Source organism: Nycticebus coucang, chromosome 4, assembly GCF_027406575.1.
Source record: "Nycticebus coucang isolate mNycCou1 chromosome 4, mNycCou1.pri, whole genome shotgun sequence".
NCBI classification, from domain to species: domain Eukaryota; kingdom Metazoa; phylum Chordata; class Mammalia; order Primates; family Lorisidae; genus Nycticebus; species Nycticebus coucang.
The window spans coordinates 20,937,620-20,959,388 of record NC_069783.1 but is presented as its reverse complement, the minus strand read 5'-3'; positions in this window follow the sequence as shown (position 1 = coordinate 20,959,388).

The following is a 21,769-nucleotide window of genomic DNA, read 5'->3' as shown; positions in this document are numbered from 1 at the left end:
AAGTAACTGATGGTGTAAGAAACAGCAGTGACTCTCTCATGAGTAGTATTTTTGATCTTTGCTTTAGAACTGGCATGGAAGGCAAGAGTTTTGAGGAATAATGAGGAGCGTTGACCTTGTGGGGACAGTGTACTTCATGTAACAGGGAGCAAAATACATGATCAAGCAAAACATCTTTCCATCCTCGGGAGAGCATGAAAGTAGCTAATTGTTTAGAAGGCTAAAATGCTGAACATTCGGGAGCCAACTACTGCAAGGAAACATGAATTCTTAAAACAAAGAGCTGTGAGTCACTGGCAAAAAGCAACAATCTCTTTAGCTGCTCAGAGAAGAAGGAGGAAGGAAGCATGTGGGGGCAGGGATGGAGGGGCTTCAATTTAGGGCACAGACACTGATAACTTTATTAAATATTGATTTTTGAAAAAATATATATATATATTCACTAAGCCATGAGCCAGAGAAGATCAGCATTGGTGATAAAAAATAATTATTAGTAGTATTTCAGTTTTATAGCAAACAAAATAAGTTGGTATTATCTATGTGTATAACCATATATAAAAATAACTACCATGTATATCCCACTTGGAAAGTGGGTGTTATTCTTTCTTCTGTGGCAATAAAGTCCACTTATGAGTGATTATATATAGTGGCAGGGGGCTTCAGTGGCCAGCAAAGCCAGAATTTTTGGTCTCATAACAGACTTTCAAATACTATTAACACAGGCTCTAAGATGGGGCTGCACAATCTCTGGCAAGCAGGGCCTGGGGTAATATTTAGAATGGGAGAAGAGGACTCTTAGACAAAGATGAGAAGTAAGTGGTGGCCTTTCTAATTCAATATAACACTTATTTGGCATTAGCTGTGTTTCACACTCCAGGGAGCCTGAGAGCCTTCAAAATCAGTCACTTCTTTTAATTAATTAATTAATTTTTTTTGTTGGGGATTCATTGAGGGTACAATAAGCCAGGTTACACTGATTGCATTTTTAGGTAAAGTCCCTCTTGCATTGGTGTCTTGCCCCCCGAAGGTGTGATACACACAAAGGCCCCACTCCCCTCCCTCCTTCCCTCTCTCTGCTCTTCTTTTTCCCACCCCTCCCTCCTTCTTTCTCTCTCTGCTCTCCCCTTCCCCCACCCCCACCATGACCCTAATTGTCATTAATTGTCCTCATATCAAAATCGAGTACATAGGATTTATGCTTCTCCATTTTTGTGATGCTTTACTAAGAATAATGTCTTCCACGTCCATCCAGGTTAATACAAAGGATGTAAAGTCTCCATTTTTTTTTTTTTTTGAATAGCTGAATAGTATTCTATGGTATACATATACCACAGCTTGTTAATCCATTCCTGGGTGGGTGGGGATTTAGGCTGTTTCCACATTTTGGCAATTGTAAATTGAGCTGCAATAAACAGTCTAGTACAAGTTTCCTTATGATAAAAGGATTTTTTCCCTTCTGGGTAGATGCCCAGTAATGTGATTGCAGGATCCAATGGGAGGCCTAGCTTGAGTGCTTTGAGGTTTCTCCATACTTCCTTCCAGAAAGGTTGTACTAGTTTGCAGTCCCACCAGCAGTGTAAAAGTGTTTCCTTCTCTCCACATCCACGCCACCATCTGCACTTTTGAGATTTTGTGATGTGCACCATTATCGCTGGGGTTAGATGGTATCTCAGGGTTGTTTTGATTTGCATTTCTCTAATAGATAGGGATGATAAACATTTTTTTCATATGTTTCTTAGCCATTCATCTGTCTTCTTTGGAGAAGGTTCTATTCATGTCTCTTGCTCATTGATATATGGGATTGTTGGCTTTTTTCATGTGGATTAATTTGAGTTCTCTATAGATCCTAGTTATCAAGCTTTTGTCTGATTCAAAATATGCAAATATCCTTTCCCATTGTTTTGGTAGTCTATTTGCTTTGGTTGTTGTCTCCTTAGCTCTACAAAAGCTTTTCAGTTTAATGAAGTCCCATTTGTTTATTTTTGTTGTTGTTTCAATTGCCATGGCAGTCTTCTTCATGAAGTCTTTCCCCACGCCAATATCTTCCAGTGTTTTTCCCATGCTTTCTTTGACGATTTTTATTGTTTCATGCCTTAAATTTAAGTCCTTTATCCATCTTGAATCAATTTTTGTGAGTGGGGAAAGGTGTGGGTCCAGTTTCAGTCTTTTATATGTGGATATCCAGTTCTCCCAACACCATTTATTGAATAGAGAGTCTTTCCCCCAAGGTATGTTCTTGTTTGGTTTATCAAAGATTAGGTGGTTGTAAGATGTTGGTTTTATTTCCTGGTTTTCTATTCGATTCCAAGTGTCTATGTCTCTATTTCTGTGCCAGTACCACACTGTCTTGACCACTATGGCTTTCTAGTACAGCCTAAAATCTAGTATGATGATGCCCCTGGTTTTATTTTTATTACTAAGAACGGCCTTAGCTACATTGGTTTTTTTCTGGTTCAATACAAAATGCAGAATCATTTTTTCCAAATTTTGAAAGTATGATGTTGGTATTTTAATAGGAATGGCATTGAATAGGTAGATTGCTTTGGGAAGTATAGACATTTTAACAATGTTGATTCTTCCAATCCATGAGCATGGTATGTTCTTCCATTTGTTAATATCCTCTGCTATTTCCTTTCTGAGGACTTCATAATTTTCTTTATAGAGGTCCTTCACCTCCTTTGTTAGGTATATTCCTAGGTATTTCATTTTCTTTGAAACTATGGTGAAGGGAGTTGTGTACCTAATTAACTTTTAATCCTGACTGTTATTTAGCATATACAAAGGCTAATGACTTGTGGACATTGATTTTATATCCTGAAACATTACTGTATTTTTTGATGACTTTTAGGAGTCTTAGGGTTGAGTCTTTGGGATTCTCTATTCTCTAAGTATAAGATCATGTCATCATCAAAGAGGGAGAGTTTGACCTCCTGTGCTCCCATTTGGATGCCCTTTATTTCCTTGTCTTGCCTAATTGTATTGGCTAGAACTTCCAGCACTATGTTGAATAGTAAAGGTGACAGAGGACAACCTTGTCTGGTTCCAGTTCTAAGAGGAAAGCTTTCAGTTTTACTCCATTCAGTAAAATATTAGCTGTGGGTTTGTCATAGATAGCTTCAATCAGTTTTAGAAAGGTACCACCTATGCCTATACTCTTCAGTGTTCTAATTAGAAAAGGATGCTGCATTTTATCAAATGCTTTTTCTGCATCTATTGAGGGGATCATATGATCTTTATTTTTGCCTCTGTTAATATGGTGGATAATGTTTATGGACTTGCATATGTTAAACCAGTCTTGCATCCCCAGGAAAAACCTACTTGATCATGATGTATGACTTTTTTGATGATAAGCTGTAATCTATTGGCTAGGATTTTGTTGAGAATTTTTCATCTATATTCATGAGTGAAATTGGTCTGAAATTCTCCTTTTTGTTTGGGTCTTTTCCTGGTTTTGGTATCAGGGTGATGTTTGTTTCATAGAACGTGTTGGGGAAGATTCCTTCTTCCTCAATTTTTTGGAATAATTTCTGCAGTACAGGAATAAGCTCTTCCTTGAAGTTTTGACAGAGTGTTGGTGTGAAGCTTTCTGGACCAGGGAATTTTTTGGTTGGAAGCTTTTTTATTGTTTCTTTAATCTAAATGCTTGTAATTTGTCTGCTCAGGAACTCTATTTCTTTCTGGCGAAGTCTAGGGAGAGGGTGTGATTCCAAATATTGATCCATTTCCTTCACATTGTCAAATTTCTGGGCATAGAGTTTCTGGTAGTATTCAGAGATGATCTCTTGTATCTCTGTGAGATCAGTTGTTATTTCCCCTTTATCATTTCTGATTGAGGTTACTAGAGATTTTACTTTTCTATTTCTCATTAGTGTGGCCAATGGTTTATCTATTTTATTTATTTTTTCAAAAAACCAACTCCTTGTTTCATTAATTATCTGAATGATTCTTTTGTTTTTCAATTTCATTGATCTCTGAATTGATTTTGGATATTTCTTTTCTTCTACTGGGTTTAGGCTTAGATTGTTCTTCTTTTTTTAATTCCATAGGATGGCTTGTGAGTTTGTGGATGCATTCTTTTTCTGTTTTTTGAATGTAAGCATCTAAAGTGATAAATTTTCCTCTCAAAACAGCTTTTGCAGTATCCCACAGGTTTTGGTAGCTTGTGTCTTCAATTGTTGTTATGCTAAAGGAAGTTAATGATTTCCTGTTTCATTTCTTCCTGCACCCATCCATTACTCAACAGAAAGTTGTTTAATTTCCATGCATTTGTGTTGGGTTGAACGTTTTTGTTAGAGTTGAGTTCCACCTTTAGTGCCTTGTGGTCTGAGAAGATACAAGGTAAAATTTCAATTCTTTTTATTCTGTTGATATTTGTTTTGTGTCCCAGGATATGATCAACTTTGGAGAATGTTCCATGGGGTGATGAGAAGAATGTATATTCTTTGTCTTTGGGATGGAATGTTCTATATGCGTCTATCAAGCACAGTTGTTCTAGGGTCTCATTTAAATCTCTTCTATCTTTGTTTAATTTCTGTCTAGAGGATCTGTACATCTCTGTAAGAGGAATGTTAAAGTCCCCTGTTGGTATTGTCGGATATCATATTGCTCAGACTGAGTAAGGTCTGTTTCAAGAATCTGGGAGCATTTAAATTGGGTGCATAAATATTTACAATTGAAATGTCTTCTTGTTGATTTTTCCCTTGACCAATATAAAGTGACCATCTTTGTCTTGTTTGACTTTAGTTGCTTTAAATCCACATGTATCTGGAAATAAGATCACAACTCCTCTTTTCTTCTGAATTCCTTTTACCTGAAAAATTGTCTTCCAACCCTTGACTCGGAGTTTTAATTTGTCTTTTGAAGCCAGGTGTGTTTCTTGCAGACAGCAAATGGATGGCTTGTGTTTTTTAAACCAGTCAGCCAATCTATGTCTCTTCAGTGGGGAATTCAAGCTATTAACATGTATTGAGATAATTGATAAGTGTGGTAGCATTCTATTCATCTTATTTTATAACAGCACATTGCTTAGTTTTATCTTTTGCATCAGTGTGGTTAGGTTCTGTCCTTTAATTTCTGAGTTCTTACTTTGTTGCTGATCCATTGTGATGGTCATTGTGTAGAACAGGTTGAGTATGTCCTGTAGAGCTAGTCTTGTTGTGGAGAATTTCCTCAATGTTTGTATATTCATAAATGATTTGATTTCTCCGTCAATTTTAAAGCTTAACTTATCAGGGTACAGAATTGTGGGCTGGAAATTGTTCTGTTTAAATAGATTAAAGGTAGATGACCATTGTCTTCTTGCTTGGAAAGTTTCATTAGAGAAGTCTGCAATCACCCTGATGGATTTGCCCCTGTAGGTCAACTGGCGCTTACTCCTGGCAGCTTGCAGAATCTTTTCTTTTGTCTTGACTTTGGAGAGGTTCATCACAATGTGTCTTGGAGAAGCTCGGTTAGAGTTGAGGCAACCTGAGGTCTGATATCCCTCTGAAAGCAGTGTGTCGGAATCTTTGGTGATATATGGGAAATTTTCATTTGTAATATGCTCTAGTATGGCTTCCATTCCTCTGGGGCATTCTTCTTCCCCTTCTGGGATTCCTAAACCTCATATGTTGGAACATTTCATAAAGTCCCATAATTCTGACAGTGAACGTTCTGCTTTCTCTCTCTTCTTTTCTGCCTCTTTAACTACCTCCGAAATTCTTTCTTCTGCATGGTCTAACCTGTTGCTGATACTTTCCATTGCATCTTTAAGTTCCCTAATTGACTGCTTCAGTTTCTTCAGCTCCACTATATCCTTTCTATATTCTTCATATCATTCATCTCTTATTTGATTCTGTTTTGGGATTTCCTTTTGGTTATTTTCCACTTTATTAGCAGTTTCCTTCATTGTTTCCATCATTTCTTTTATTGTTTTCTTCATATGTATTCTAAATTCCCTTTCTGTCATTCCTAACATTTCTTTATAGGTAGAATCCTCTGCAGTAGCTATCTCATGGTCCTTTGGACGGGTTGCTCTGGACTGGTTCTTCATGTTGCCTGGAGTTTTCTGCTGATTCTTCCTTATGAGTGATTTCTTTTATCTGTTTCCTTGCCCTAATTTTCCTTTCACTTCCTCTTTCTCTTTAAGTTCCCATGCCTGTGGACTAAGGTTTCAATGAGTCCTTTTGGTACAGGACCGGAAGGATGAGAAGGTTGAAGAACAAGAAGGGATAGAAGAAAGAAAAAGAAAGAAAGAACGAAAAGAAAATAGAGAAAGGAGAGGGGTTGGGTAAAGGGACATATTGACAAAAAGAAGAGAGGTACAGAAAGAGGGAGAGAGAGCAATATAGGTGTACAGTAGGGTACTTTGACCCAATCTTAAAAAAATCCCAACCTCTGGGGGGGCCTGGTTGGGTGGTTCCCTTGAGGTTAGCAGCTGTTTGCTAACCTGATTGGACACAGTATCCTACATCCACCAATTAGAGAGGAAAGACAAAAATGCTATAAATCAAACAAAACAAGCAAACAGAAAACTTTACAGGATAACATCGGGTGAAAAAACAAATAATATGGGTAGAAAGACTAGCAAAAATGAAGTTGTAATTATTGGAAAAGACAGCAATGGGAAATTGTGTTTAAACTAGAAAAATGGAGAAAGAAAAGAAAGAAAAAGAAAAGAAAAAATCTTTTTGGAAAAGGTTGAAATTAAAAAACAAAACAACAACAACAAAATAAATAAGAAACAAACAAACAAACAACAACAACAACAACAACAACAAAAAGCAACCAAAAACAAAGCCGTATATATATCTTGTTGAATATTGTCTGGGCAACAGGTGGTCTTCTGGGGTATGAGATGTTAATCACAGTGCTGATATGACTGGAGGCCTCCACTGATTTCTCAAACCTCCCAGGGTGGACACCCTAATTCTGTCTTTAGCCCTCTTAAAAGGCACTTTAAACTTCTAAACTTGGCTAACCAGAAGCTTTCCCAGGAAAGTGCTTGTCGCTGGGATCACTGCTGAAGTGGCTATCCACTTACTCAGTGTGCCAAAACCCGTCTCACTCTGCCCCTGAGGGTTAAAGCTATAAGGTGGCTCAGTCCCCGCCTTTAGGCAGCTTAGTCACTTGGTTACCAGCTCCCGCCTGATCCTTGCTCTGCAACCCTGAGGGGGGAGCTTGCCGGGGCAGTTGTCTCACAATGGCTCCTTGTGGCCACAGCCAAACACTATTAGCTCCATCTGGCTCAGCGGCTCAGTCTGGGGCCCTAGACAATGCCCAAAGTTCTCTGTACTCCTGCTGAAGCTCTCCCCAGGGCAGTTCAACTGAGTACCAATTCTAAAAACACCAAAACAGTTCACAAGTAAGGCCTTTTCTGTTTGCAGTCTTGCTAATGCTGTACTTACAGCTGCCGGCGGGATTAGACCAATTGAACACACGTGACCACTTGTCAGTCTTCCACTGTTTTTGTCTTCTTCTTAGGGTCCAGAAGTCTCTTGTTGACTCCCTGTATCCTCAAAGGAATGATTATCCACCAGCCAGAGATGCCTGGAGTCTTATCTCCCCAGACTCACTGTGCCCAGGTGCAGGGAAGCTGTTACTCGGCCACCAGCTTGCTCTCACCCACCAATATCAGTCACTTCTGTACAGTTTAATGAGGAGAAAGTATTGATTTCCTCAGTAAGTATTTCCTCAATTAGGGGATGCAAATGTAAGGGGATGCATGGGTAAGGTTTGCTTTTAGTTAGAGGGCTTCAGCTTTGGAAGGGGCTACCTGTAGAATCCGGAACTTCTTGGACTACAAGAATTCAGGCAGAGGCTCAGCAAGTATTTCTCAGGCAGGTGCTGGGGGTGGGGTATTGAGTTATGCCAGACACCCCCAATACATTAAGTATTTTTTGCTTCTTCTACAGACTCCAATCTCTGAGTACTGTTGTTAATGTAATGATAGAAACACCCATGTTTTTGATGATGATGACAATGATAATGATTTAAGTAGATTACTCAATGATACTCATTTCACTGAATGCTAGATTCAGTGAAATTCATTCAAGATAATGAGGAAAGGATACCATTTATTGAAATGGAATATACTCTAGGCACTGTGACAAATGTTCCAGAATCCAAGAGTATGATCCTTACCTGAACTCTAAGAGATTGATGTTGTCTTCATTTTACAGACTAGTGAACTGAGTATTAGAATTATAAGACTTGATTTCTGTTCTTAAATATTACAGAATGAGATAGGACTCATCAGCACAAATAGTTACTCAAAACATCAGAAATTCCTGCTGACGCATGGCAGTGTGAGAACTGCGATGAGGCTTTTCCAATGATGCACTTGCCACACTTTCCTCAGCAGAGATGTGGCTGGGGGCTGAGAATAAACTTTATGTTGGAGGTAGGAATGCATTACTTAAGAGGATGGTCTAGTTTGGTCAAGTAAGTGGTAGGTTTATGCTTAGTTTAAAATAAAATCTTTAAAAAAAATGAATGTGTTAGCTGGAATTTTACAGTGGTGTCAATAACTTCCCATGCTATAGCTCTCAAATTGGCTTTGCACATGGGAGAAATATCTTTCCCATTTTATTTGGCTTTAAACCTGAGTTACAGGAGACACAAATCATGATAAGCAGAAATGCCCAAATTAAATGAGAGTTCAGTTTTGAGTGTACCTGCTATAGTGGTCTTAAACCACATATTTTAAAATTCCTTTTGATTATGTTTGTGGGATTGTAAGGTAATCTAGATAAATAAAACAGATATTTCTCATCCTTTTCTAGGCTCTCAACCTTATTCAACTATTCTGTGAAAAGGTAAGTATTGACTAAACTTTGAAATCAACTAAAATGTGTGTATGCACATGAGTCTGTGTAGAAAGAGGCTTTTTTTCATTTCCTTTGGTTGTTTGTTTTGGACTTTGATGAGATAATGTGAACTGTGACTTGGAAGATGTAGATTTGGGTGGTCGCTTTGCCTCTGTGACCTTCTGCTTAATCTGAACATTCCAATCTGTGAAATAAGCCTCTGTACAGGACATTGTGATAGGTCCATCCTAACAAGAATCTATAATTTTATGTTTTTTTTATCATAATGAAAGAAACTAAACGTCCTCCTTGCGTATAATCTGTCTTCTCCATTATCACTTTATGAAGCAATTTTTGAGATCATTGTCAAGTATTCACTTAAGGAAGGGATTATTCCAGCACAAATTAAACCAAATAAGCAGTCACTGCCATTTTCAAGGAGAAGGAAGTTTACATAACCTCAATTAAAAACAAATATCACCATAAATTAATTTCTCCACTTCTTGAGCTTCATATATGAGTAATGCTCTGTGTGCTCCTCTGTGCCTGGGTTCCTTTGTTCAACACATTGTCTTTAAGGTTTAGCCATGTATGAGCATGTATAAGCAATTGAGATGTTGCATTTTTCTACTATAAACTTTACCTTAATAAACAATGGAACAAAATAATATTACTTAAAAGTGATTAAATAAATATTATTTCCATAATAATCACCTCCTGGGTCTTGGTACAGACTGAGATATTAGGAGAGAATATATTATGAGGTAGAAGAGATTGGTTTGGGAATAATTTTCCTCTATTAGTAGATCAATCTTTCTCAATGTCAAGCCCTTCCTTTCACCTAATCAGAAGGGAAGGGAATGCTATTTTAGTTTTATGATATATTAACATCGCCATTGTGGTCCCACTTAAGATGATGTTAAATACCAAGGCCTCACGCCATCTGAAGATGGTACCTCTTACCAGCAACAGCAAGGAAAGAACATGGATTTGTTGTGTTTTTTGTTTGTTTGTTTGTTTGTTTTTCTAGCATGGCCAGAAGAATGAATTCAAGACTCCATGCCTAGCATGTCAAGCTGTTGAGAGTCGTGCCTTGAGTTGGACTGATGGGTCCCCTCCCATTCCCTCTGATTCTGGGTGGCTTTCAAAGGAGCTGGACAGCTTGTCATTATGGCACCCCAGAGCTAAATTTAAAGTGTAGGTTTTCCAGAGTGGTAATTCATTCAAGTCAGCTAACATTTATATAGCAGCTATTGCATCTCTATCTGTTTTCAGGTAGAAATGAATCATGGCATGATGTTTTTAAAATCTTTATTCTTTGCTCTCGTATTTCCTCTCATCACTGCTGATCTGAGCACCATTTGATATATTAGAGACTTGGAAATGTACTAATCTTCTTTCTGAAAAGTGACAATATCTTCCAACTTTCACCTTACTCCTGACAGGTTCTTTCCCTGGAATACCATCACTTATTCACTTGCTTATTTGCTCCCTCACTCACTCAAACAATTATTCTCTTCTCAGTGATGAGAATACATAAGTAAACAAAAGCATAAAGTTTCCTGATCTCTCTCTACATTGCTCCCCATTGTTCAAAGCTCTGCTTGCTTCCTATCTCCTTTAAGAATCCTTCCTGCTCTGAGTTTGCTCCAGCCATACTTTCCTCATTGTCCTTGGATGTTGCTTGCTTATACTTGCTCTGTGGCTTCTCATAATTATCCAACTATCAGTATGATGATATTTCAATCTTTCAGCAGCATCATAAGCTCCAAAGGATTAAACATTACCTATTCCACCTGCCACAGTACATTGTATATAGTGGGTGTCAAGTGGACAAGAGAATGGACATTTTCTCTCCAGAGATTGTATAAAATATAGTGTGTCCTAATGTGCAGATGTGCCCTAGACTTCAGGCTGCACCCATACATCTCTTAATATGGGGGTCATTCTAACCTAACACCCTTTATAATAGTCAATTAATTTGAACCTAAAGATGCCTCAGCACCTATGTCAAAAAATAATCTCTGGCTTCATCACCAAGATCCTGTAGATGGATGATGTGTATGCAAAGGACAGGCAGTGTACTGAAGGTGCATGTGTTGGTGGTAGTGCGGGGTGGGGTCTTATTGCATGACCTGAGACCTGAACGAACAGCAGCTTTGCCGTGGGTGTAAACTCGCTCCTGTAATTATTAAGTCAAGAAACAGACTACCCGGGATGGGATGGCATATAGCGAAATTATTTATTCAGGGTTTTGATTTTATACCTTTCTAGTCACATACACACTTAATCTATTATCTGTTAGTTTCACCATTACCTCATTTTACCTATCTGAAATTAACTTGAAAGGAAATAGCCTGTTACCATATCAACACAATCACTTTTGCAGTAAACATCTTCTTCTAGACACTGACTGATCTCTGGGCAGGTATCTAAATAAAGATCACAAAGAAGAAAGTAGCCACAGGGGAACAGAGTTAATGGAAGAGTATCTTCAAGCGTTTACTCAGTTTACTCAGGATGAAGTAACGATTGTGTCTTTTCCTCAGGGCAGAGCACCTATAGACCTCTGACAATATGTTGTTAACATACATCAATCCTCTGGCCCGTATCTCTGAGGAAGGGTGGCATGCCCTTTGATCTCAGGCTTCATGGGGTGCACAGCTTCAGAGAATGGGCTTGTGGAATTTTTAACTCCAGGCAAGCCAACTCTGTGTGTGTCCCAGGGGGGCCCAGGTCCCTTAAGCCTCTGGAAAAAAAGCAAGCCATTTTAAACTCACACTGAGTTCACTTTGTGTGCAATATGTAGGATACGTTTATTTCTAAATATTATTCTACAGGTCTTCCTTACTGAAGAATGAGCACTCAGGCAAATGGTAGAGAATGTTGGGTTGCCTGGAGTGGTTTTGTCTGGGGAGAAATGCCCTAGGCATAAGCTATAGTTGGCCTTATTCCTTATCTCAGAATCATTCTCCCCACGTGCCACTCCTAAAGGAAAAGTTTGACAGCAACACACACAGCTGCTTTTGGATGGCAGATTTAACATCAGAGTGGAGAAGTGTCCTGGAATTATAGAAACTGCCTTGGTTCCTGAGTTCCAGCCAGTCTTCCCTCAGGCAACAGCCCTGTGTGAATTCCATGCCCTCACCTTTCCACTTGGTCTACATGGAAGGGGCTACTTCAGGGGTGTGAGCTTTTAGTGACTGAATATTGGAGCAGAGAATGTCCAAGTCCCTCTTGGGGGACATGCGGTAGGCGGGGACTGCAGTGAGGCCACCCACCTCCTGTTCTGCAAGTCTCCAACACACAAGACTTTTCTCTGGATGTTGTGTGAGAAGACCTATGTTGTAAGGAGGCAAAAAAGTGAGACAGAAGTAGAGAAGGGCTGCAGGTGGTCTGCTCCAGCCCCTCGGTGCCAGTGGGGATCCCAGGGTGAGCCATCCAAGGATAACGAATGCCCTGGGAGCAACACTGACTTGCAACCTTGAGTATTTCTCCTTAACGCTTTCATCTCCATTTTTGTTTCTCACAAAGTGAATTTGAACTGCTTGCCACCTACATCTCCCACAGGCTTCTGTGAGATTGAATGTGTTAATGGCTGTAAAGAGCTTTGACCTTCTCTCATGAAAAGTACTGCAGGAGTACAAAATATTATTATTATCATTTCAGGGACATTTTGCAGTTCCCAGTGGTTAGTTTCATTCTCCCCTTTAATCTTGAATGCATTAAAGTGGCTAAATAAAAAGTATTTTGAGTAAATAAAGATACCCATGATTTTTAAAAGTTCTTTATTATATATTTTGATATGCCTCATCACCTTCTCCTGACTTTCCACATAAACTGCTATGGCTAAACAGCTCTGTAATGATATTGCTACTTGGCTGTAATTTAGAATGCTATAAAGATTATTTAGCACAAAGAAGTATTTCCAGTTAAAATTTAGCAACTCCTTTCAAATAGATTTACATTAAATCTTAGACTGAATTTTAGAAACATGGAGCAGAGCAAAAATAAAATGTAGTTCATGTTCTCATAAAATATCTGCTCCTCTGCTGGCTCTTCACCCTCTGTTTTTCTTCATGGCAGATCGCCTCTGTAGTGAGAATCAGCTGATCTTTCTTTTGCTTTCCTTTTTTTTCATTTGTTTCCAATTCTTCCCTCGCTCCTACATCTCTTCCTTCTTTCCTTCCAAAAAACATACCCTGAATAAAGCACTTCTGGAGTGTCTGGTATATTGTCATTTCCAGATAAAGCTTCAGGGTCCTTGCAGTTATTATGTGCCAGGCCTTGTTTAGGCTCTTGAGAATGCAGAGGAGAGTGAATCCCTATCCTTGGGAATTCCTTAGTCTGGAGAAATAGAGACATAGACACACAAGAATATAAACAGCAGTGTATTGTTACAGGGCTCAAATAGGGAATATAAAAACTTCTGTGAGACTTCATCATTTCTTAGGGCGCCAGTAAACCAGAGTAGTTATTTATCACCACCTGGATTAAAAAAAAAAAAAATCTCTATTTTTTCTACTTTCTATGTGATCTTAGACGAGTTGACAATTTCTCTGTGCTTCAGTTTTCCTCCTATAAAGTGGGGGAAATAGTGCCTTCTTCATATGGTTAAGTCTTAAGGGAGTTAATATATATGAGTGGGCTATAAATAAAACACATTCAATAAATGTTTGCTATTATTTATGTTGGGAATGAAAAAAAGTTGCACATTCACTGTTTTGTTTAACATTTTTTACGACATCATCCATTAGTTTCTCTGCTTTCCTAGCTAAACGTCTTGAGTGGGTTTCACATCTTTCCAGTCCTTCCTTTAATCCCACTTTTTTGGTTTACATCACGGACACAGGACACATATTTAATAGAAGTACTTGGCTCTAACTAAAAATAGACCTACCATTTGATTCAGCAATCTCACTGGGTATCCATCAAAAGCAAAAAAAAAAAAAAAAGTCATGATGTCAAAAAGACATCTGCATCTGAATGTTTGTCACAGTGAAATTCACACTTGCAAAGATGATCTGTATCCACATAAGCTGATCCATATCCACATCAATGCATGAGGAAAGAAAAGGTGGTGTGGACATTTACACCATGGAGCACTACTCAGTACTTTAAAGCATGGAATAATGTCTTTTCCACCCAGCAACTCAAGTGGAAGTAGAGGGCATGATCCTGAGTGAAGTATCTGGGAAGTGGACAAACAAACATCCCATATTCTCACTAATAAGCTGAAGCTAAGCAATGGGTATGCATGATCATTGAGAAGTCCATAGGATTGGTGAAAAGCAGACAGGAGAAGGGTGGAGGGGAGAGGGGAGCGGGACAAAAGCTCACCTATCAGGTACAATGTACACTATTCTGGTGACAGGAACACTAAAAGTCCTGACTTCAGCATCATACAATTTATCCATGTAACAAAAATGTTTGTACCCCTTTAACATTTTGCAATTTAAAAAAAGTGCTTGGATCTTTCTGAAATCTTATAGTCATAAAAGGCAAAGATCCCAGGCATGTACAGCCAACAAGGATGGAAGATTGATCCTTCAAAGGACACCTGCTGTTTGCTGCTTCCCAGTTACTTTTACTATGGAAATGGACAGGTCCATTCTCACTTCAACCCACTCATTTTGGGCTTTCATTCCATCACTGTACTTAATGTCACCAACTAACTTCATCTCGCCAAATCCTATGTCTAATTTTCATCCTCCTCCTAATTCACCCTTCTGTCCTCAGTCATGGTGAAAGGCCAAGTTTTAGCCTAGATGGAGAGTTTTCTCTTCGAGACCTGCCCCTTCCCTTATCATTTCCCTTCTTGGGTTCACTCTGAAACTTTTGGCAGCAGCTGCCCCTCTTCCTTCCATCGCTAATGCTTTTACTATAAACCGCTAGTCACTGAGCTAAAACTCCAATAAACCTATCCATATTGATTTAGTTTGCTGACATTTTCAGGTACACTTGGAATTTAAAATGAAAGCCCAGAGAGAAAATCCATAACAAAGAAGATGGACTCATAATGCTAAAATTTCAGGCTCTGAATTAGGTATCAGGAGAAATTTCTCAGCATGGAGGCTCTCCTGCGTTGTTGAAACCAGATGCTATGTACATCCAGCCTCTTTTACTTGGACATTTACCTCTACTATAAGTTTACCTGTTCAGATTGAATAAGACAGAAAATTCCAGGGGCAGAAGGACAGCTGGAAAATGACCCACATGGTGGGGAGGGGTGTGTGTGTGACAGGAGAAGAACAGGAAACATTGCTTGTCCCTCCGTCCCCAGGTCTCTTACTGACCCTTCCTTGTTCTCCTCTCCTACCAGTCAAATATTTTTGGAAAGTCTGACACCTGTATCAATGAACAGTGAATTGTCAGTTAATTCTTATTTATTTATTTATTTTTCTATTTGGCTTTTGTCAGTATTTGTGTATTTTTTTTTATTAAGTCATAAACACATAGATTATGTATACGTTAATGTCTTTATGGGGTACAATGTTCTGATTTTATATACAATTTGGGATGCTTACATCAAACTGGTTACCATAGCCTTCACCTCACTTACTTAATTATTGTGTTAAGACATTCATACACTATACTTAATAGATTTGACATGTACCCTTGCCATATGAACCATAGGAATGGTCCCACCATTTACCCTCCTTCAATCAATCTTATTAATCTAAGAAAATATCATGAACAATTAGAGATTTTAAAGTCAGGAATTCCTTAGCAAGGGCTTAAATCTTGTCTAAGTAGAAAAGAGCTCTCGACAGAAGAATTTATGCACAAATAACTGATAGAGACAAATTGATAATATCTTTGACTATATTAAAATATTAGAACACATCAAATTAAAGTTGTATAACTCAGTGAGCGAGGTGTATGTGTGCCGGCTTGAAGAAAAGTTTTCTGGGATGTTTGTACTAACTGTGGTCATGGTCAGCGTCTGGTTTATTAGATGAGATATGTAACTCACAGACACAAGTCAGTGGCTGAAATAGTGAAAGCTTACTGCTTATCCGTTGTGACCTGGTTAAAACAGCATTTGAGATTCTGACGTGTTCTGAAAAAAAGAATTATGGTGATATCGTGCTATAGCTAATTGCATGAATACAACTGACCGTCACAGCAACCAAGCATAAAGTCAGGTTCGTGATTTTCCTTAGATTGCCGTTTTGTTTTGTTTTTATTACCGGGGGATTGAGGGTTGAGTTCCCAGTCAGATTTTCTAGATTTCCAAATTTAGAAAGAGAATATTAATGAATGATCCAACACAAATTTGTAACAATTTCCTTGTGACTCACCGACCTTGGAGGCTCCTGTGCACAACAGGGTGCTAAGTTAGAATCCTCAAATAAGCCTCTGTCACTTTGCATCCAATGTGTCGCTGGTATTCCATTAACTCACATTCTGGTAGGATCACATTTTGCAGGGTTAGATTTAAACTTGCCATTCCTTCTGCCAAGAATTCATCTTGTAAAATCATGCAGGGAGAGAATGTCACTCTTTGGGGGTGTCCTATCCAACTACCACCCCATCATGTTAGTCACACCTGTAAATTAGATACAGAATCATATCACTTTTGACCACCTCTGTCACCACTTCTTATGCCCAAAGCACCATCCTGTCTTGCGAGAAGTATTACAACAGCCCCCTGAACCCTTCTTCCCCTCTTACATGCTAGCTTCCTTGAAATCCTTTCTCTAGAAAGCATCTAGAGTGGTTTTTCTAAAAGTTACGTTAGAACTAATTACTATCTACTAAAAGTCTTTTGAACGGTTGCCTGTTTGAGTCCGATTGAAACCTTGGCTCTTTACCAGCAATGGAACCACCCATAATGTCCTGTATGAACTGGCCCCTGCTCTGTGTACCTCTCTCTGTGAGTCCCCTTATGGTTTCTCAAACTCCCTACCACATTTCAACTTTAGTGCTTCATTTACACTTTTTGATTGTTTAGGCTGGGATCCCTTTTTCTGAATAATCTACACAGCTGCTTCCTCATTTTCTGCAGATCTCTGTTGAATACCTCCCCTTGGGAGAAGCCTGGGGGACCAGCCCACCTCTGGCAGCACTCCTGGCCTGCACACACACTCTTTCTCAGCTTGCATCATTTTTCTCGCATTTTTTTCACATTTGTCTGGGCCCAGCATCTTGCTCATTTTTGTTTAGTATCAATCTCCCCTCCCTGGAATTGGGCTCCGTAAGTGTAGGATGGGCTTACGGAGTCCACAAGTGCCTTCACTGTTGTGTTTATTATTGTATCCACCCACCTAGAATAACCTGGAGTGACGTTATATGTCATCAGGGTATGGCTTAAGCCACTATTTCAAAACCTTTCTTAGGTCACTGAAACTGTGGCTGAGATAAGTGAAGCGATTTTTCTGTTGTCACACAGCAAGTCATGTTTGGAAGAACTCAAATATAATGCATTTTTCCTTTACTATTCTGTTCTTAGAATGAAATCCTAGGGCCCGTGCCTGTGGTCTCTGCACAGGGGAAGGAGGAGGAGGCAGCTCTCCTATACTCAGGCGTCCTATTTTTAAGGAACAAACGGGATGACATGTGTGTTTTTTCTCTACAGATCATTTTCTATTTTGGCTCGCAACCCTCAGTCATTTATATTCTATGTCTGGTTGTTCTGGGCATTAACTTAATTTGTTTCTGACTTGTTCAAGTTCAGCAGGCAGTTTTGAGTACTGGCGTTTAGTGCATGAAACCCAATGTAATAAGGTACTCAAACATCTACTATGTGCTACATATGTAACAATGTACCCAAACACCTACTACGTGCCACCTACCAATTCTAAGTGCTCAGGCAGAGTCTGAATTAACAATTGTATTCCTAGAGGCACATATTTCCATACTGAAACATTTTCTTCCTGCCAAAGCCAAATGTTAAATGCTTTCATTCTCAGTGAAGTTTTAGAAAGCAAAATTGCATGGTTTGAGAGTGGAAAAAATCAAAGTATCATTTTAGGATATGTCAGGTACAATTCTAAATCTGTGTGCAAAGGTTGGAGATTTGCTAAGTGCAGATCCAGGCTGGTATTAAAATTAGCACTCCTGTAGAAGGCTGAGGCGCAGGCAAGGCTAGCTGGGCATAGCTCAGGGGCTGCATCAGCACGCTGTTCACAGACGTCGGTGGTTATCTGGGTATTAAGTCAGCTTTTGTCACTGCAGGGTTATCTGTCAGCTTCCTCTCCATCTGTAAGTATAGGTGAGTTTGGATTCACTAAGGACTATTCTCTTCCTGGTCTTTCCGAGCTGATTTGATTTTGATAATATATGCAAAAACGAAAAAAATAAATCAGAACTTGCACCCTATTTTCATAATTGATATTCAAACAAACTCTTGCATGAGACACAATTCCCTTTACACATTTTCATTTACTTGGTGATCACCTGACTCAGCCATTGTTTACCCTTATTCTGAAATTCTTAAAGGAGGCATCACTGGGTGCTTTGTTTCAAAACGATGCCTGTCATAGCAGGCTACTGTGCTTCTGGGCGCCTTACCCCACTTGCTGCTGAGATGCTTACAGCATCTTCACAAACACAATGCCTTTTTTGTGCAAAGGTGAAAATCAGCACAAAAAGAAATCTTTCATTGTGGTTTCAAAAGAGTAGATTTTCGGTGTCTTAAGAAATGTATGAAATAGCAATGGATGAAAGGCAACACAATCAGAAAGGAAATATCCTCGTGATTAATCAAAGACAAGTAATTCTGTCATTGAAAAATGACTCAGTGTTTAAGATTTTCCTCTGTTCTTGAAAACCAGATTCCTACAAAACTTTGAACTCTCAATATTGAAAGTAAAAGGCCAGAAAAATTTCACTCCTACATTTTTTCACAAAGTGGAATCCCATACTTTAAAGCATGTAATAATTGCTTTTTATTGCCTCTCAGATGAAAGTCCGAAGTCCTGGGCCTGGCTTCAGACACCTTGGTTGCTGGAATTCCCTTTCCTTATCTCCTTCAATTCTGAGCAGGAATCATCTGTTCTGACCATCCTCATCTCGAGTTTTTCCCTTCCTTTTAAATATCTTTGCACCTCTCTCTCGAGAGTATTTTAATCTTTCAGAACCTATTAAAGTCCAAGGGCTACTGCCAGCCACTTCTCAATGCTTGGATATGGAAATGGATGTTGAACAGATGTTTAGTCCCTGTTTTCAAGGACCTGCCCCTTCCTGGCCCAGCTCAGCTGTGTCTTCACCTCTCTTAAGCTCTAGGAGTGCCCGCCCAGCCGCACTGCTCACTCACCCTGCCCACTGCAGCCTGATAGGCAATTTTGAAGTCATGAGAAGTCAGAAACACCCAGAGAACTCCAAACGTAGCTCAAACTTCTTTTATATTCCCTAGAGTGCCTAAGGAAGTGTGAAGCACTTGGTTTCTTCAATGTTTCATGACTTAATAATTTCAAAAAGAAATCAGCCTTGTTTTTGAAAAAAGGCACATTCTCATCTTCAAGCACCACCAGGTGAGCTTAAGGTAATTACCACTGGAAAGAATTTTCCTTTTATTATTATAATTATTATTTTATTTTTGTTCCTTTTTTATTTAATTTAATTTTTATGAAATCATAACTGTATACATTTATGGAGTACAATGTACAATATGCAATGCTTAAATCAAACTGGTTAACATAACCATCACCTCACTTATTTTTTGTGGTAAGACATTTGTAATATACTCATAGTAGGACAAGAGTTTTCTTAATGAAAATGTCAAGTTGCCTGGAGATGCTATGCTTCTCATTCAGGATCTCTCAAGTGGCTTTTCACACCTAAAATTAGCATTTGTATTTTGGATACTTCTCTAATATCCTAACAATTCCCAAATATTTTCTTCCTATGGGGTGCTTACTGACACCTGCAATGGGAGTTACAACAATGGGAATCTGCTGTTCTCAGTGCAGAAAAGTATCAGGGAAAGCATTTGCCAGGACAAAAAGAAAGTGATTGAGTTTCTTAAAATAGACCTTGCTATACCGCCATGATGAAACGATACTTTACTATAATACTTTAGAGTGTATGTTGCATGTCACATTTCTTATTTTGTCTTTGTTTACTTTATTTTACTTTATCTCCCTTAATCCTCATGTCTAGGCTTCCATCCATCATCAAAAATGAAGAAACCGAGGCTTAAAAGTTGTGGTGATGGCGAGCTATGGAAGATGAATAGAAAATATCCGTGGGAGAAATTTAATTAAGGTTGCTTGTTCTTCTTCCTCCTGTGGCAGTTTCCTCTCCCCTAATTCCATAACACAAATCCTGGAGGGCTTTATCACTCATAGGGGAGAGCAAAGCTGAGAATTCTTTCTTACACTTTTCTCGGAAAGTTCAAATCCACATGAGACCGACATTTGCAGACTCTGCTTAGGGTGTGATTCCCTTTTAAAATATATCATTGTACCCTCTGTTCCCTGCACCCACAAAGCAGGTGACAATACCTTTTTGTTGAGTAAGCAAGTGAGAGTGTGTATAAACTAGGCGAATGGGGTACTGAGGCTGGCATCTATCAGGTTCTGGCTGGTGAATTTCCCTTCATAAAAATATATTTCAAAAACCAGGGGGAAAAGTTCACCTTTCACATTAGGGGGCTAATATTACACTGTGCTCTTCAGTGGGGTATTAGGCTGGGGCGATGAACTCGTGTGAAAGGAGTTTACTTTTCAGGGTTATCTGGAGCCTCTGTCGGAGAGAGTTGTTTTAACATTGTTAACAATCTGCAAGCTTCTGATGCTTGTCAAGTGTCAATCATCTCTTTTATAGATGGGCGGGGTAGATTGTCACTTTTTATGTAGCAATACCCAGTGATTCATACAGCCCAGTATGCATACCTGTGTGTGGCCCCTTCCCTTGAGTCTGGGCTATGATCTGTTTCAATGATTAATATGTGACAAAAATGATGCTAGGCCTGAAAACTTTGACCCTTTGGCTCTGAAAGACTCTGCTTTTATGTTAGAAATTTAACTCCCAGGAGACTACTATTCTGTGAGAAGCTGGACCTAGCCATGGGGAGTCTCCCTGGGGAACGGAGATCCCCACCTACCAGTCTGGCTGAGCTCCCAGTTGATAACTGACAGCAGCAAATTGCTGGCTGCATATGGGAGGTCTGAGCAACAGAGGCTGCATCCTTGGGCAAGGCATTCTAGATGATGCCCCATGACACAGAAATGGGCTGTCCTTGCCCTCCCCTGGGCAATTGCAGAGTTGTGACCCAAATTGTTGTTTAAGACTCACTATATTTGGGGAATAATTTATGATGCAGCTACATGTGTATATACATATATTTTACATATATAATCAAAACAACAGATAATCAGGAAATTGAGAATCATCAACAAAAAATAGATAACCCTGCTTGGAATAAAAATACAAATTTTAGGAAAAAGCTACAGTTCATGGTACTAAATTCTGGCTTATTCCATCCTCCTAACTCCTTGTGTCTGTGTAGCCTCCCCTTTTCGCTTCTCCTCACTCGCCAATCACTTATGTCCATTCTGTCTTCCCCTGCGGTCAGTAGCGTCTCATCCCAGACAAGAAGACAAATTCTACTAGAAAACATAAGAAAATAATCAAAAATACCTAAGAAGCAACAACAAAAAAGAACTAATGAAAAGTTCTCATGTGCTAATGGACAAGAGGAAATATTTTCAATTAATTCCATAAATTGTTGCCAACATTTAAGTTTTGTTTCTATTTTATTGACTTTTTTTGTCATCCTGCTAATTAGGCTTATCGGAAGCCACCATATTTTCAATGAAACCCATTTGATCTGTGTTTACTATCTACACCAGCCGTGGTTCTAGTTCTTTAGCTCATATTCTTGAAAGGATTTTAAAGTCTGTATTAATTAATGAAGTTGGCACCCAGAGCTACAAAGCATGGCGATTTTTTTTAACTTTTCTTTGCCACTGTCTACTTTGTTTTCTAGTATTTTTCTTTAGCTGCTAAACAAACTTTCTGCTTTCTCATGAAAA